This window comes from Octopus bimaculoides, chromosome 21 (genome assembly GCF_001194135.2).
Source record: "Octopus bimaculoides isolate UCB-OBI-ISO-001 chromosome 21, ASM119413v2, whole genome shotgun sequence".
NCBI lineage: Eukaryota > Metazoa > Mollusca > Cephalopoda > Octopoda > Octopodidae > Octopus > Octopus bimaculoides.
This window is the reverse complement of record NC_069001.1, coordinates 18,298,569-18,316,217: the sequence shown is the minus strand read 5'-3', so window position 1 is coordinate 18,316,217 and position 17,649 is coordinate 18,298,569. Positions and strand designations below refer to the sequence as shown.

Genomic DNA, 17,649 nt, shown 5'->3' with positions numbered 1-17,649 from the left:
GTATCAATACCAGCAGATGACAACGTTTCTCTAAAAGAAATGGAAAAACTTTCAAAATACAAAGACCTGGAAATAGAGATAACTCGAATGTGGAATCTAAAAACAGAAACAATTCCTATCATAGTAGGTGCCTTAGGTATAATAAAACAAATATTCAGACAAATACATAACAAAAACACCAGGACTTACAAATATATATGACATACAGAAAATTGCACTACTGGGTACTGCACACATTCTACGCAAAACACTTTCAATACAGTAAACATAAGAGCACCACAGCAAACCACAGCACATACCCAAGGCGCACATAGCTGTGCTCAGTAGTGAAGTGAAAGCACGTTAAAAAAATAAAACTACTGAACAACAACAACAACAACAACAGCAGCAGCAGCAGCAGCAGGAGAAATTAAAGTGTGTGCAAAACATCAGAATGGTAGGAATAACATTTGTAAGACATGAATAATTTCAGTTGCACTTACTACAATTTACAGGTTTTCCAAACTGGAGCTGACATCAATTCCATGATACAATACAAAGTAAGACAAATGTCATAATGTAGATATAAATCTTGCTGGAGACACCAATTTCAGCAAACTGGGTAAAAACAATATAAGCTTCATAACACCTTAAAAAAGACAAAGACAAATGTCAAGTGAAGAAGTGGCATACTGCCTTGGAAGTGCTAAAACAGACTTAGTTCAGTAGTTAAAATGACTAAAATAGGAGGTGGAGGTGCAGTTACTTTTTTGACTGGTGTTATTACCTGGGGCGGAGGGAAATCTGTTCTTATGTGGTCTTTCTGACCACATTTGAAGCAACAAGGCTTCCTGCTCTCCACTACAACCCTTAATCTTGTATCATTACCCACCAGGATGGTGTCCACAATATTTTCTAGGTCTTCCAGCGCAACCTGGATAACCATCTCCAGACCCTGCCCTTGTTCATTTTTTCCTGTCCTTGTTTTTGTATACATTCGATGTTTTCTTCCAAGGAATCTAATGATATTAGCTTAGTTTTTCCTTGGGGCTGACCAGATAGGAGCAATCTCGAGTATAACCAGTCGAAATTGCAAAGATAATCTAGAACTCGACTGAGGAAGGAAAACTCCAAATGACCTGTCCTTGTTTTCTTTGTATCGTCTATCTGGATATTTTGTTGTCCCTTTCTTGTATCACCTAACTGTCTGGATGTTTTGCGTTCTTGTCCCATTTTGTATTATATATATATATATATATATATATAGCGGCATACATACACTTTGGTCTCTTATATGTATATATATATACATATATATATATATATATATATATATATATATATATATATATATATATATATATATATATATATATAAAACTCTCGCTATATATGTCAGGTCGCACTTGAGTGCTACTGGCATCATGTGATCCAGTACAACCTGTCGCATGGTCGGGTCATCAGTGACTAAATTGGCAACCGCCACAGGCTTGCTTGGTAAGGAGGGTGGTTGCTGGACATCCTGCAAGATGAAAAATAAGACCTGTCAAAGGGCAGAACTCCTGAACAGTCAACAGCCAGCCAACAAAATATCTGTAAATATATATATAACATTTTTTCCTCTTATATGTATATATATGTATATTTTTACTTTTATATATATATTATTTACATCTAATTCTTATTCACACATCATACCTTTTTTATAAGTATATATATGTATATTTTTACTTTTATATACATATTATTTCTATTTAAATCTTACTTTTTTTTTAAAATTGCATATCTTGGTGTAGCCATCTGGTTTCACCAGTCCTCAGTCAAATCGTCCAACCCATGATAGCATGGAAAGCGGACGTTAAACGACGATGATGATGATGATGATCGTTTATGTTTTTATATTTATATATATTATTTATATTCAATTCTTATTTACATTTGCAAATCACATATTGTACTTTTCTTTTCTTTTTTTTTATGTATGAATGAGCTACTTCACGTCCGTCACAGGAGTGATATTTGATCACTTCATGGAGTGTTTGAGTGTAGGTTTGGTGTCTGGAATGGGATAGCTTACCTTATGGGTACATAGAAGCCCTTTAACCTTGGTTGGTAATCTACCTAGGAGAATGAAACCTCCAAAATAAAACTAAGGCCTTGGAAGTTCCTGGTTTTGTCAATTTTCATGTCACACCGGTGAAAGTCTTCCTGGGCCGATAGGTGGGGGTAGTGCAGTGCAAGCTGTACCCACTGAAAATTATTCATCTGCACATGTACTTCCTGTACACCAAATCTTAATAAAATCATTGAATTGGTTGGTTGGCAGAAACCTAAAAATGCACTTGTAACTTACTCTAAAATGTCTCAAACAGATTCAGTAAATGGCAAAAAAGGCTTGGGAACGTCAGGGGAACAGGTCTGGCTTGGCAGGTGTCCCAGTGTATCACAGGCTGGACCCGGTCATCATTCTGCCACTGCGGTCAAACAAGAGGCCAGAAAGACATACTGCACTTATTGCATGTGAGCTTAAGAAATATTCCCTTGGTATAGTTGCGCTCTCTGAAACTCATCTCTCTGGTGATTGTCAAGTAAATGAACCTACTTATGGATATACTATCTTTTGGAGAGGCCTCCTTAAGGGTCAGCGTAGAGTATCTGGTGTTGGGTTTGCTCTCAAGAATATATTAGTATCCTCCATTGCAGAGCTTCCAAGTGGTATATCTGAATGGATCATGTCATGCCGTATCAAACTGACAAAGGTAGGTTTCTTACCGTTGTCAGTATTTATGCACCAACAATGTCCCATTCTGATGAAACTATGGGACAGTTTTATGATGATCTAGCACAATTATTGAGGAAAGTACCAATGTCTGACAAGCTGGTCATATTGGGAGATTTCAACGCAAGAGTTGGAAAGGACTATGTTTCATGGCCTGTTTTAGGTCGACATGGGATTGGAAAAAATGTAATAAAAATGGAGTAGCTCTTTTGACGTTTTCTACTGAGAATAATCTAGTTGTCACCAAAACTCTGTTTAAGCAGAAAAATAAATATAAAACCACCTGGATACACCTAAGATCTAAGCACTGGCATCTCATAGATTATATTCTGATCAGAAAACGTGATATGAAATACGTTTCTAGTGTTCAGGCCATGAGAAGAGCAGAGAACTGAACGTGGAAAAATAGATTTTTCGATAATGCCTAAAAATCGACAGTCTGGTCCTAAGGTACCCAAAAAGTTAAATGTTACAAATTTTTAAATTATCATGCAACTTGCAAAGATTCCAAGATGCTATAGAAAGTATTAATCTTGACCCAAACAATCTATGGGAAGATTTCAAAACAAAAGTATTTCAGGCTGCAAGTTTGTCAGTGGGATTGAAATCACGTAAATCCTGTGACTCATTCTCAGATAGATCAGCAGAAATTCATGATCTACTTTTAGAAAAACAAAACTTAGGCAATACACTTCTTTCTCAGTCCTTCAACCCCAACTCAAACGAAGCTTACAAAAAGCTGAAAAGGAAAGTGCAGACTGCTCTAAGGAAAATTAAACAGGAATGGTGGAATGATAGAGCAAAAGGGGCACAAGAAGCAGCTGATATATATGATGCCAAGGGTTTGTACTCCTTTGTTAAGGAGGTATATGGCCCAAAATCTTGTTCAATAGCTCCAGTGAGAACAGCAAATGGACGTTTGCTTCAGACTGACACTGCTTCTATTCATAAGCGCTAGGTAGAACATTTTCCTGCACTTCTGAATAGACCATCATCTGCTGACATGCGGATGATAGAAAAAAACAAACACCTTCCAGTTATAGAAGAGATGGCATTTGAACCAACTCTAAATGACATTTATTTACCTGTGAATAAGCTGAATAACAATAATGGCTGAAATTGCGTTTGACTCCTCTGGCCAATAACTGATGAAGAATTGGTGACCTATGTTTTCTGTTCACCTGTATATTTAGTATATGTTCGTTTGTTTATTTACTACACGTATTTTAAAATTATATATATAGGTAGGTCATATTTTCCGTCTGTCATCTTTTTATCTAACCCTGAAATATATATATATATATAAATTTGCTAGGTTAACTTTAAGGCCCTTTGGGTGGTGGAAGTTCAGACAGCTATTACTTCTGTTGGCAACAAAAGGACGCTCTCTCAGAGTGAAAAGTAGACTATATGATGCTTGTGTGCAAACGACTTTAATCCATGGTGGTGAGACATGGGCTCTGAATGCAGAAGACATGCATAGACTGGTGAGAAATGAAGGTAGTATGCTCCGTTAGATATGCAACATCAGTGCAAGCAAATTTAATCCTGAAATATATATATCATCATCGTTTAACATCCGCCTTCCATGTTGGCATGGGTGGGATGGTTTGACAAGAGCTGGCCAGGTGGAAGTCTGCAGCAGAGTGGACTTAGTGCTTTTTACTTGGCACAATCACAGGCGAGGTCAGTTTTGCAAGGTTTTTACGGCTGGATGCCCTTCCAAATGCCAACCACTTTACAGTGTGGACTGGGTTCTTTTAAGTAGCACCTGCACTGGCAGGGTTACCAAGTACTTGCAAGGCAAAAAAAAAAATCTCTTTTGAGAGGGGAGGGGGATTGAAGGAGGTGATCTTGTGTTGGATGATGAAAGGTTATAGTGAAACAGAGAAACAGAAACAGGTGTCTTGCTGGTACAAGGAGGTACAAGGTTACCAGCTGGGAGAGAGAGAGAGAGAGAGATCAGGAATGAAGACAGAAACAGATGTGCTGCCACAAAGGAGATACATGGTTACCCAACCTGAGGGAAGTGCAGGAGAAGGAGAGAGAGAAGGAGTGGTAGACAGCAGGATAGAGATGGTGGCAAAATGCTGGGCATACTCACAAGGGACAGGGATCAGAATATAAATGGGATGGTTGAGTAAAGGAAGAAAGAGATAGATGATGGCAAGTGCTAGGGCATACCCGTGAGGTTCGAACACCATAATATAAGTGACAGGCAATTGTGAAGGAAGTGTGATTAAAGAGTGCAGAGGCGGGGAGTGAGTGGTGAAAACCTGGGTATATATAAAGTCGGGGTGGGGGGCTACTGGATAGCAATGATACAGAGGAACAGGGCTGTGAGGACAGGATTGGGGAGTGAGAGCTAGGCATAGTGTATGAAGGAGGAAATGTGAGAAAGTGAAGAGATGTAGAGATGTAGATTGATTTGTTATGGTAAACACAAATCCAGTGTTCAAACCAAAACGAACGGTACCTTTCACTGTGGTAAAACATATCGATGAAGAATTAGACAGATTAGAGGAAATTGGAGTCATCCAAAAAGTGGAATATCCAAGATGGGCAGCTTCAACAGTGTGTATCAAAAAAAAAAAAAAGAATAATTTTTCCACTGGCTTGAATGAATGTCTGCAGACATATCACTATCCACTACCTGCTCCAGGGGATATTTTTGTGATGTTAAATTGGGCAAGGTATCTTCAAAACTGAATCTCTCCGATGTGTACCTACAAATTAGAGTAGATGAGGATTGCTCAGAATTTCCTAACAGTGAATATGCATAAAGGATTATATAAATATAAGAGATTACCAGATTACCATTTGGTTTAATGGTCGCACCTGCAATTTTTCAGCAGGTTATGGATGCAATGTTAGCAAACTGTGAATTTTCAATTCCATACCTGGATAATATATTAATTTAAAGTGAATCTCATGATCAGCATGTTGAACAAGTAAAGTGTGTTTTTGAAAAAAATAAGAGATTACAGTTTCACACTGAATGAGGAAAAATGTGAATTTTTCTTACCTAAAATTAAATATTTAGGACAAATTATTGACAGGAATAGATGACAAGAGCAGACACAATTAAAAATATGCCTCCTCCGACTAATATAATCACCTTACAAGCTTGTCTAGGTCTAGCAAATTATTATCAAAATTAGATACCAGATATGCATGGATTGAAAGCTCCACTAAATAATTTGCTCAAAAAGGATGTGAAGTGGAACTGGTCAAATAATTTTCCTAAAGTGTTTGACGATTTGTCACTGGTTCATTTCAATCCTGCAGCAGAGATTGCTGTAGCTTCTAACACTTCTGAATACAGCATAGAAGCAGTAATGCTACACAAATATAAAGATGGTAATATGAAGGTAGTAGTTCATGCCTCATGTTCTTTGATAGCGGCAGAGGAAAACTATAGTCAAATAGAGAAAGAAAGCTCTAGTGATCATTTTTGCCATGAAGAAATTTCACAGATTTTTACATGATAGAAGTTTACAGCTACAAACTGACCACTGATCATTATTATCAATTTTTGGGTTGAAGAAATGAATTCCTGCCCATACTACAAATAGGTTATAATGTTGGGGTATGATATTGTTGAATTACAACTTTAAGATGGAGTATATGCCATCCAAGAGGTTAGGCCATGTGGAATTTTTATCCAGGCTAATTCCAAAATATCTGGAACTATTTGAAAATGCCATGATTGCCATGTTGTGAACGGAAAATGAAATAAAAAACATTTTGTGTAATGTCATTTGGAAGCTGCCAGTAACTGTTCAAGATATAAAATTAAAATCAGAGAATGACAAATTCATTGCAAAGATGAAATAATTGTTGAAGGTAAAAGAAAATAAAAATAAATGTTATACAAATGCAAACCATTTTTTCTGAGTAATAATGTGTTGATGTATGTACAAAGAGTTGTATTAATTTCATATGGAACACCCAGGGATTTCAAGAATGAAATCAGTAATGAGGAGTTATGCATATTGGCCTACTATGGACTGTGACATTGAACAATTGGTGAATTCCTACAGAGGTTGTGCTCTTGCAGCAAAGTCACCACCGGTGAAATTCCAATCGTGGCCTATGACAGACAGTCCGCGGTCCAAACTACATATAGATTTTGCTGGACTGATAAACGGTGCATATTATCTGATCATAGTAGACAGCTATACCAAGTGGCCAAAGATATGTAAATGCAGTCAACCAACCTTGAAAATAGTGATAAGGTTCCTTCAAAAACATTTTGCATGATATGGTGTCCTGGACACCATAGTATCAGATACTGGAATGCAGTTGTTGGGGTATGAAATTAAAAATTTCTGTGAGACATATGCAGTCAATCACATCTCTACTCCCCCATACCACCCAAAATCAAATGGGCAAGCAGAAAGGTTCATTTAAGCGAACACTAAAGAAATCAGGAAATGAATTAGGCAATGATGCAACACTAACTCAATTCTTAGGGTAACACCTACCCTGAACACCTGTTCAGGCAAGTTACCTGCAGAGCTAATGTTTGCCCAGAAGATAAAATCAATTTTTGATAAATTCTTACCAGTAAAAAAACTTAGGGAAAACCCAAGAAACACAACAAAGTATTTTAATGCATGAGTTAAAGTTCATTTCAAAATATACAAGGATGGAAGACAAGGGTAGGTCTTCCAGATCGCTCATCGTCTTCCAGGGAAATCCTCCCGCTTTTGAAGAGCTTGTGCCACTCGAAACATTGTGTAAGGCCCATTGCCCTGTTGCTGTAAGCTTGCCGGAGCATGTTCAATGTCTCCATAGCAGACTTCCTAAGTTTAATGCAAAATATGACGTTGGTTCTTTGTTGCTGTCCATAACAAAATCACAGACTACAAGATACATGTGATCACAAAAACACAAATTTCACAACTTATGAAGTAAACACAATGATGTCACTCAGTACACTGCCTCATGAAGGTCACTGCTAGCTCTCACTACACATGCAACTGTGTGCTACCATCTGTTGGCATGCTACAGAACTAGTTTGGGAGGCTTTTGATATTACCTTGTATATGTATGCAACAGGCTTCTACACAATTTCTAACAACCAAATTCTCTCACAAGGTGTTGATCAGTTCAAGACTATAGCAGAAGACATTTTCCCAAGGAGACATGCAATGGAACTGAACCTGAAACTGCATTGTTGCAAAACGAGCTTCTCAACCACACAGCTATGCCTGTGCCTATCAAAACGATGATGACAATGACAATAATGATGATGATGATAACAATGATAATGATGATGACAACTTAGCATCTCATCTCTCACAATCTTTGGAAAACTTTGATTATATTTTTCTCCCAGCTTTTCCACTGCATGTAGGCTTCAGAAAAAAACCCAAAAAGATAATGTTTGTTTCCCCCCTACCATTTCACCCTGCATTTGAGACAACATAATTGACTTCTGTCTTACTGGTTGCCATGAGTCGGTCCTCAATGGTTGAAGGACAGACAAGTTCATTGAGCTTTACTAAACTTGATATCCCACTCTGTTGTTTTACCTTCCATTGTTTTCATACAACTGAGAATAAATGACAAAGCTCTAAGTTATAAATTTCATTAGCTGTCCTATATTATTCATATTTATTTCATCAACAATCAAACTGGAAAACCTAAGTCAACACAACAGGACTTAAAATCTGGAACAACTGTTATTGATGCCTTTAATCTTTTATAATCACTAGTCTGTCTGTCTGCCTGTCTGTCTATTTGCTTGACTATCAATCTGTCTGTCTGTCTATCTGTCTACATATCTGCCTGATTGTCAATTTGTCTGTCTGTCTGACTGTCTGCCAGCTTGCCTATCTGTGTGCATGTTTGCCTGACTGTCTCTCTAACTGACTGTGTGTCTGTCTATTTGCTTGTCTATCTGCCTATCTGTCTGTTTCTCTTTCTGTCTATCTGTCTATCTGTCTGTCTGTCTGCCTGTATGTATGTATGTATGTATGTATGTATGTATGTATGTATGTATGTATGTATGTATGTATGTATGTATGTATGTGGGTCATTATTCAGTTTTATTTCAAGATTTTTTGCCAATAGAGAAAGAACCAGTTTCTAACCTAGATCCAAGGCTCCTTCATTGGAATTTCAACATCATCAACAGTGTATTTTTGTATGTATGTATGTATTTATGTATGTATGTATGTATGTATACATGCAGATTTGTATGTTTTGTTTTATGTATGTATTCTCATGCATATACTTGCATATCTAGACATGATCATATATACTCAAATGATAAACTTCTGGAAAGTTTTACAGACTATTACAGCTCCAGTGATGGCTTGGATCTGTAGGCTTCAAATCAGCTTTCTCCTTTTTGGTTTTGAGAAGCCTAATTTCTTGAGATTGTTATTTAGGCAGCGCATTACATATCCTAGTGCCCCAATAATTACTGGTATAAACCTGAACTTGTAATCTGGTTAGAGTAACTGCATATTTCTCAATAGTTCAGTGTAGGTATTTTCTTTTTCACTGATCTTCAGCTTTATGTTAACATCCGTAGGGTAATTGATTTCCACAACTGTACACAGTTTCTCTTCTCTATCTCAAATCATTGCATCAGGTCTATTGTGTTTACATTTTATTGAGGTTTTCACTGGGACATTCCACCAGTACTCCTTTTTATTATGAGTAGCTATGGCTTCCACCAAAGTGTGGGTTCTTATTTCTTTGTCCTCAGGTTATCCTTTCAACAGATCTCATTATACAATGTCCTAGCTACAGCATCATGTCTCATCGGTAGTGTTGTATAATGAAACTGTATATCCCTTCCGGTAAAAAGTGGTAGGAGTCAGCCATTATAAATAGACCAGTAACCAGTCATCAAGGGAGGGTTAAGAGTTGACAGTTCTAGTTGGTGTCTGGTGGAGTTGTCAGCAATAGTAAGACAGAAGTTAGTGTATTACTATTGTGGTGTGAAGAGATACAACGGTATCCAATAACTAGTAACTATTGTGGCTACTAATGTAAAACAGCAACTATAGTACAACAGCAGTCACACATTATACCAGTGGGAGGAACCCACTTTACAACAGTGGCGATGAGGAAAAACAAATTTACATAGAGTGAAAAAAAAAAACATTTACATGGAGAGTTTAAACTTATTCATGTGGAAAATTAAATAACTCGACAAAAAAGAAACAAAAATCTTGTGTAAACTTAAGAAAACCGTAAAATATGGAAGACTTGTTAGCTGGGGTAATTGAGCTGCAAAAACAGCAACAACAACAACTCAAGGAACAACGAGAACAACAACAAGGAAAAGTATAACATGATATTAAAATTAAAGTGTGACACAGAAGAAATTCAGTGGAAAGAGTGTTTTCACATAAGATCAGAGCAAAAAAGTCAGAAGACAAATAAAGTGTTGCAGGAAAAACAGAAAAAATATTGGGACGTAGACCCATGTATGGCATGTGGTGGGATATAACTGAAAAAAGATTGTCCATAAAAAAAAGCCAAGTGCTTTTGCTGAGGGTTTACAGGACATATAAAATTACACTGCAGAACTAGAATGATAGGAAAATGGAACAAACAAGAAAAAATGAATAGCTTGTTAGCAGGAAAAGTTGTGACTACAACAAACAGAAAATTCGTGAATGTAAGAATTGAAACCACTAATATCAATTAGACATAAGAAGTGACATTACAATCATAAATGAGAAAACAGGAACAAATGGGTAAACCAAAAACTATGTAGTCCAAACAAAATAGTGTATGGGAAGAAAATTATATTTCCCAGGTGAACACATTTGTAATATAATGTTCAAAGGTTGAACCAAAAAAGTGAATGTTTATGTGTTGAAAAATCCATAAATTTATTTGGTACCGAATGTATGGAGAAATTTAATTTATGGGATACACCCATAAGCATTTTGTGCAATAATGCAAACGAAGCAGTGAAACAATTGAATGAGATCAATGAACTGAGACAAAAATGAAAGAAACTTTCCCCAAAGTTTTTTTGGAAGGTTTAGACTGTTGCACAAAAACAAAAGCAAGGATTACTAACAAAGAAAATTCAACACCTATTTTCAGGCTGAAATGGAATATGCCATTTGTGTTGGTAGGCCAGGGCAATAAAGAACTAGGAAGATTGGAAAGCCTACCATGCAAACTGAGCAGCACCGGTGTTCTACGTCAAAAAAACAAAAAACAAAGCTAAGAGTATGTGCAGACTTCTCAACCAGATTAAACGACTGTTTACTCACACAATTACCCACTACCAAGCCCAGAAGAAGTATTTGCTAAACTAAACGGAGGGAAAATTTTCTTGAAGTTAGACCTCTTAGAGGCATATCTTCAAATTCAGTTAGAGGAAGATTGCACACATCTACTAACAATCAACACACACCATGGATTGTACAAGTTCAAATGACTGCTGTTTGGAGTAAAAGTGGCACCCGCCATATTCCGACAAAGAATGTATGCGATGTTAAGTGATTGTGACTTTGCCATTACATACCTTGATGATATTTTGATAAAGAGCGAGTCTCAAGTGCAACACATTGAACACATAAAGAAAGTAGTCAAGAGAATGAGTGAATATGGGCTAAAACTAACAAAAGATAAATGCGAATTTTTGATGGAAAAAGTAAAATACTTAGGTCAAATAATCAACGAAAGTGGACACAGACTAGACCCATCAAGAGTGACAGCAGTACAAAATATGCTGCCCCCAATGAACATGACAATGCTACAAGCATTCTTAGGCTTGGTAAATTATTACCAAATGTATATCCCAAATATACATAAAGTAAAGCACCACTTAATGAATTACTAAAAAAATGCCAAATGGGTTTGGACAGAGAAATGCCAGAAAGCATTTAATGAGTTAAAAGATGTGTTGACTTCAGACTTGTATCTTACGTATTTCAACCCAAAGTTAGAGATAATACTAGCTACAGATGCTAGTGAGTATGGGATAGGAGCCGTGATCCTACACAAGGATAACAATAGCAGGAGAAAGGCCATAACACACACATCAAACACATTATTGCCGGTGGAAAAGAGCTATAGCCAGATTGAAAAAGCGGCATTGGCTATTATATTTGGTTTTTTAAAAGTTCCACATGTTCATTCACTGCAGACGTTTTTGGTTACAAACAGACCATAGACTTCTAATAACGATATACGGGTCCAAGAATGGAATTCTGACATATACAGCAAAGAGATTGCAGCAGTGGGGTATCATTCTATTAAACTACAATTATAGAATGGAATATCTGCCTTCAAAAATGTTGGGGCATGCCAATGCTCTGTCTAAGTTAATTCCAAGAAATAACGAACCACTGAAGGACACCATATTAGCAGCACTAAGAGTGGAAACAAGAAAAGTGATGTGGAACACCGTGCGTGACTACCAGTAACTTTGGAAGAAATAAAAAGAAATGCAAGAAATAACAAATTTATTAATGAGACAAAAAGAAAACTGTGGTCGACAAAAGGAAATAAAAAAAGGTCTGATGCAAAGAACCGCTAAAGTGTGAGCGTGTACTCTATATGTGATGGTGTACTAATGTACACTCAGAGGGTGGTCATACCACAGTCATTACAGAAGAGAATGCTAAAAGAGTTTCATGTGGGACACCCAAGCATCTCTAGAATAAAAATGCTGATGCGAAGTTTCGAATATTGGCCAAGCATGGACAAGGAAATTGAAAACCTGATTAAAGGCTGTAGAGGATGTGCACTGGCAGTGAAACTACCTACTACGAAATGTGAACCTTGGCTGGAATTGAAAATACTACGGTCCCGATTACATATCGATTTTGCAGGTCCAGTAAATGGATGTTATTATTAAATAGTAGTGGACAGCTACACAAAATGGCCTGAGGTCACAAGGTATAAAATCACCAACCTCATATACGATAATAAACTTCTTACACAAGCTGTTTGCAAGATTTGGTGTACTGGATATAATTGTCTCTGATAACAGAACACAGTTTGTATCTTGTGAGTTTAAAAGATTCAGTGAGATGTTCATGTTAGAACATAAAACTATAGCACCATATCACCCTAGATCAAATTGAAGGACTGAACGGTTCATGGACACTTTTAAGAGAGCTTTAAAGAAAGCTAATAAGGAAGCCATGGATGAGGTTGTGATCCAACAATTCTTAAGGGTAGGCAGAGTAATTCTGAACCCAAATGCGCCAGAAGGCAGTTCACCAGCAGAATTAATATTTGCCAGAAAGGTGAAGTCAGTATTCGATAAACTGTTACCAGCAAAAAAAAAAAAAAAAAAAAAAAAAAAAAAAAAGAAAACGTGCTAATAAGACATACTAAAACTCTTTAGAATCAGTGATTAGATATATGCAAGAATGTACAAAAAGGGCAAGAAATACTGGGAAGAAGGAGAAATTGTAACATACATAGGAAGAATTATGTATGGTGTAAGAAGCAGAAATGGAATGGAAAGGAGACATAGAAATTAGTTTAAGGAGTCATAGAAGAGGAACCAACAACATATAGCCAATACTGATAAATTGGCTATATGACACTTTTCAGGTTCCAACACCATTACAAGAAGTTAAAACCACACATACAAGGAAAAGGAAGAACACGGAATTCCTAAAAGTAGACCCAAAGAAGAAGAGATATTGAGTATATGAAAAAAGGAGGAGATGGGGCAAATAAAAGAAATTGTTTGTTAAATGAAATAATTAAAAGGGGAGATGTTGTATAGTGAAACTGTATACCCCTCCTGGTAAAACGTGGTAGGACCAGCCATCATAAATAGAGCAGTAGCCGGTCATCAAGAGAGGGTCAAGAGTCAAAGAGGTGAGAATCAACAGTTCTAGTCAGTGTCTTGTAGAGCTATCAGCAATAGTAAGACAGAGGTTAATGTATTACTATTCGGGTACAAAGAGAAACAATGGTATCCAATAACTAGTAACTATTGTGGCTACTAGCATAAAACATCAACTACTATACAATGGCAGGCACACATCACACCAGTGGGAGGAACCCACTTTACAACAGGTAGATAATACCATGATGACATTTTCAGACAACTGCTTATGATGTGGGTGATATCTTCAGTATTAACTCCACAAAGTATGCATTGGTTGTCACATTTTACTGCTTTTCCTACATCTCTATCCCTTTTGTGCATCAGGTATTTGGTTGATATTTCCTGTTCTTGGATTGCAAACACATACCCTTCAAAGTGGGAGGTAGTAATCCAGTTGTTGGTCCATGATAGATTGTTTTAATGATCAATGTTACTATCATCTTGGAGCTTTCTACTAACATATTCATGAATGGTCTTCTGCTCATATAAGCTCATGCTTTCATCTGCTGATATGTTGTGGTAAGAGTTGTGTAACTTCTTTGGATATGTATTTAAGGTTATCAGACAAAGAATGTTGCTCAAAGAACTGCCTTCCAAGTCTTATGGTGTTATCAGCCTCGTGTATGCAAACTTGGTCAAGGGATGCACTTTGACACTTGGTGGTTAAAAGATGTTGCTGAAAGGATATGATACAACATTCAAAGTCAGTTTGGATCACTGTTAAGCCTCTGCCAGCTTGTTTTCGTTTTAGGAAGAGGTATTCTATGTCACTGTTGATGTGGAAATTATGTGTGCTTGTTAGTATCTTCCAGATTTTCACCAATTGCTCAGATCTCATCAAGCAGCCCAAACGTTGGTATGACTACTGGCACTGCAAACACATTGTGGGCCAATGTATGTATGTATGCATGTACCCATGTTACTGCCTGCCTCCCCTTATATTCTCCCAGAGTTAGTAATGTCAATGTAGGTACATTGAAAGGTAGGTCTGGTGAGATTGTTGAGATGCTTGAAAAGAGACGTGTTGATGTGTGCTGCATCCAAGAAGTTCAGTGGAGAGGAGCTTCAGCCAAGTTCCTCACTTGCAAAAGGCATAAGTATAATTTTTTCTGGGAGGGCAACAGTGATGGCATAATCCTAGCAGAGAAATTGATAAATAAGGTGACTGAAGTAGTCATAGTATGTGATAGGGTACTTAAGCTTAGACTAGTTTTGCAGAATAGCACAGCAACAACCATCTCTGCTTATACGCCTCAAGCAGGTCTGCCAAATGAACAAAAGGACTGCTTTTATGACACTCTTTTGCAGGCCACTTCAAAGATAAATGACAGTGACCTTATCTTCATGGCTGGTGATTTCAATGGACATGTTGGGCAACATTCAGGTGTCTTCCATTCAGTGCATGAGAGCCATGGAATTGCTTCCTGAAACAAGGAGGGAAAGAGGCTGCTGGAGTTCTGTGATGCAAATGACCTAATGATCTGCAAAACTAACTTCAGGAAGCCAGTCAGTCACCTGATAACCTATAAATCCAGTGACCATGCTAGCTGGATTGATTTCATTCTCAAGTGGGATTCATGGTTACTCATAAATGCAAAGTCCTTTCCTGAAGAAGAATGTACCCCACAGCATAGGTTACTCATTAGTGACTTCAAACTACAGGCATGAAGGATTCCAGGAAGCAAGCTATTTGGAAAAGAAGGATAAAGAAGCTTAAGGATCTTTTGAATAGTCAGATTTAGAGACAACCAAACTGAAGCATTTAATAAGGAGGAGTAACATAGAGAATAACTGGAAGTTCCTATGAGTCAACTTGCTGAGAGCCACAGGCCAAATTTGTGGTTGGTGCAAAGTTCCAACCAGACCAAGGGGTGACATGGTAGTGGAACAGTGTAGTTAACAAGGCCATTAGAGCAAATAAACAGGCTTGGAGGGACTGGGAGGGTGGCAGTAGCAAGGAGCTCTATAAGGCAGCTAGAAGGGAAGCTACGAGGCAGGTATGCTTAGCCAGGGGTGAAACGTTAGCAGCTTGAAACGTTTCGGTGTGCCAGGGAAAACTGTGATGTTGTTGGAGAGAAGTGTGTTCACACGGATGATGGTTCTCTTGCAGTTAGTGATTCTGCAAAGAAACTGGCCTAGAAGTGCCACTATGAAAGGCTACTAAATGTAGAGAACTCATGGGAGAAGGGGAGTCTGCCTATTGTGGATCCAACAGAAGGACCACCAATCTAAATAGACAGTAGTATGGTAGATAAAGCCATGAAGGATATGAAAACCAGGAAAGCCCTTGGCCCATTAGGAATAACCGCTGAGATGCTTAAAATATCTGGAGGTGTGGGTTATGGTGTCTAATTACCTGTATAGTTAACCAGGTTGTACATGAAGGAGCCATATCCAATATGACTGGTGTAGCACCATCATAGTTAACTGCTACAAAGGTAAAGGTTAGATAGAAATAATTTCAGAGGTATCAAATGGTTGGATCAGGTGATGAAAGTTATGGAGAGGGTCATAACCCAATAAAATCGCCATTGGCTTCAACCACACAACTTCAGAATTTCCTGCAACTCTTCTGGATGATTTCCTTGTTTAAATTAATGACTGCTACCATAATCCTTGCCTTTAGTTCATTTTTGGTCTTACAAGGAGTTTTATTGGTCTCTTGCTCAACTGCCCACCACACATAATATTGCAGGGGATTGCAGTCTGGGGAGTTAAGTAGCCAGATGTTAGCAGTGGTGTGGTCACAGAAATTGTCTGACAGCCATGACTGGGTTCTCCTGCTTGTGTGGCATGGTGCAGACATATATTGCCAGACATAGGGTTTTCCAACAGCCACCCTATTAACCCAGGGCAGCACTACGTCCTCCAGGCACTTGATGTAGGTCTCTGTCTTTAGTCCGAGGCCATGTGGAAAGATGAATGGAGGCATAACATTGCCATAACTAGTGAATGGAGCCATAACTAGTGATCATTCCAAACACCATAATGTTGACTAGACATTTGATTTTTATTCCTCTCGGTACATATTTTGGGACACAGCACGTCAATAGTTGTTTTGTGTGTTCATCCTCTGTTCATATTGGAGCTTCTAGCGTGAATGCCATATAGTACAGCATTTCATTTCCAAATTTCTTGTGGAGTGAATTGCGTCATGGAGCTGTTTTTCTCACAGACGGTGCCCAACTGACCCTACTATACTGTGCAGTCGACAAAATCAAAAATAAACAATGCAAATGCACGAAATTAAAAATACAAAATGACGACAATTTACCCATCATACCCTTATATATAATGAAATGTAACTAATAGTGCAGTTAACCCTCACCGCATACAACAATTACCACATTTAACCATACATTATTGATGTTGTGTAGAGTTCTACACAACATCAATAACAATTATTTTCCTTTTAAAGATTGCCCACCCTCAATAATTGATTGACTCTTTCCTACCCACTCATCCACGTCACATGTAATTTTGCCAAAATATTGAAATTATAAAAAAAAACTGAATTAAAGATTAAAAAAATGAAACAAATAAGAGACAAAATAAACAAACAATAACAATCCCATTATTCATAAAATAAATAAATTTGCCTCCTTTTTCTGTTATTTCTAAAAATATTTATTGATTGGGAGGTGTATGTATGTGTGTATGTGAATGCCTATGACAATGTGTGTATGTGAGTGTGTGTGCGGGCGCGTGCACGTGTGTGCTGTGTGAGTGAATGTCTGCATGTGTGTGTAAATATGTGTATATATAGTGTCTGTGTGTTTGCATACATATACATGTGCATTGTATGTGTTGGTGTGTTTATGTGAATGTGTGTATTTTATTGACCCAATAAACAGGATTCTATGTGAATGAGGAAATATACTTTTTATTAAACTCCAGGACTGACATTGAGACTAAACACAATAACTAGATTGAAGACCTTCACATACAATCTTAAGTTGTTTTGCATCTTCTACTCTCTCTTTTTCTGTATATATGTTTATATATATATATATATATATATATATATATATATATATATATATATATATAT

At 37.3% G+C, this 17,649-nt stretch overlaps 1 long non-coding RNA gene across 2 annotated transcripts in view; it reads right to left on the bottom strand.

Moving 5' to 3' along the window:
• The window catches only part of LOC128250428 (uncharacterized), a 58,564-nt gene that overhangs the window by 2,633 nt on the left and 38,282 nt on the right, over positions 1 to 17,649 (bottom strand). Inside the window, exons 3-4 of one of the 2 annotated variants that reach the window (XR_008266446.1) lie at positions 5,568 to 5,658; positions 483 to 628 (exon numbers count right to left, since the gene is read on the bottom strand). This is a non-coding gene — a long non-coding RNA (uncharacterized LOC128250428). The remainder of the gene's footprint in view (positions 1 to 482; positions 629 to 5,567; positions 5,659 to 17,649) is intronic. The other variant, XR_008266447.1, reaches the window with a different exon arrangement.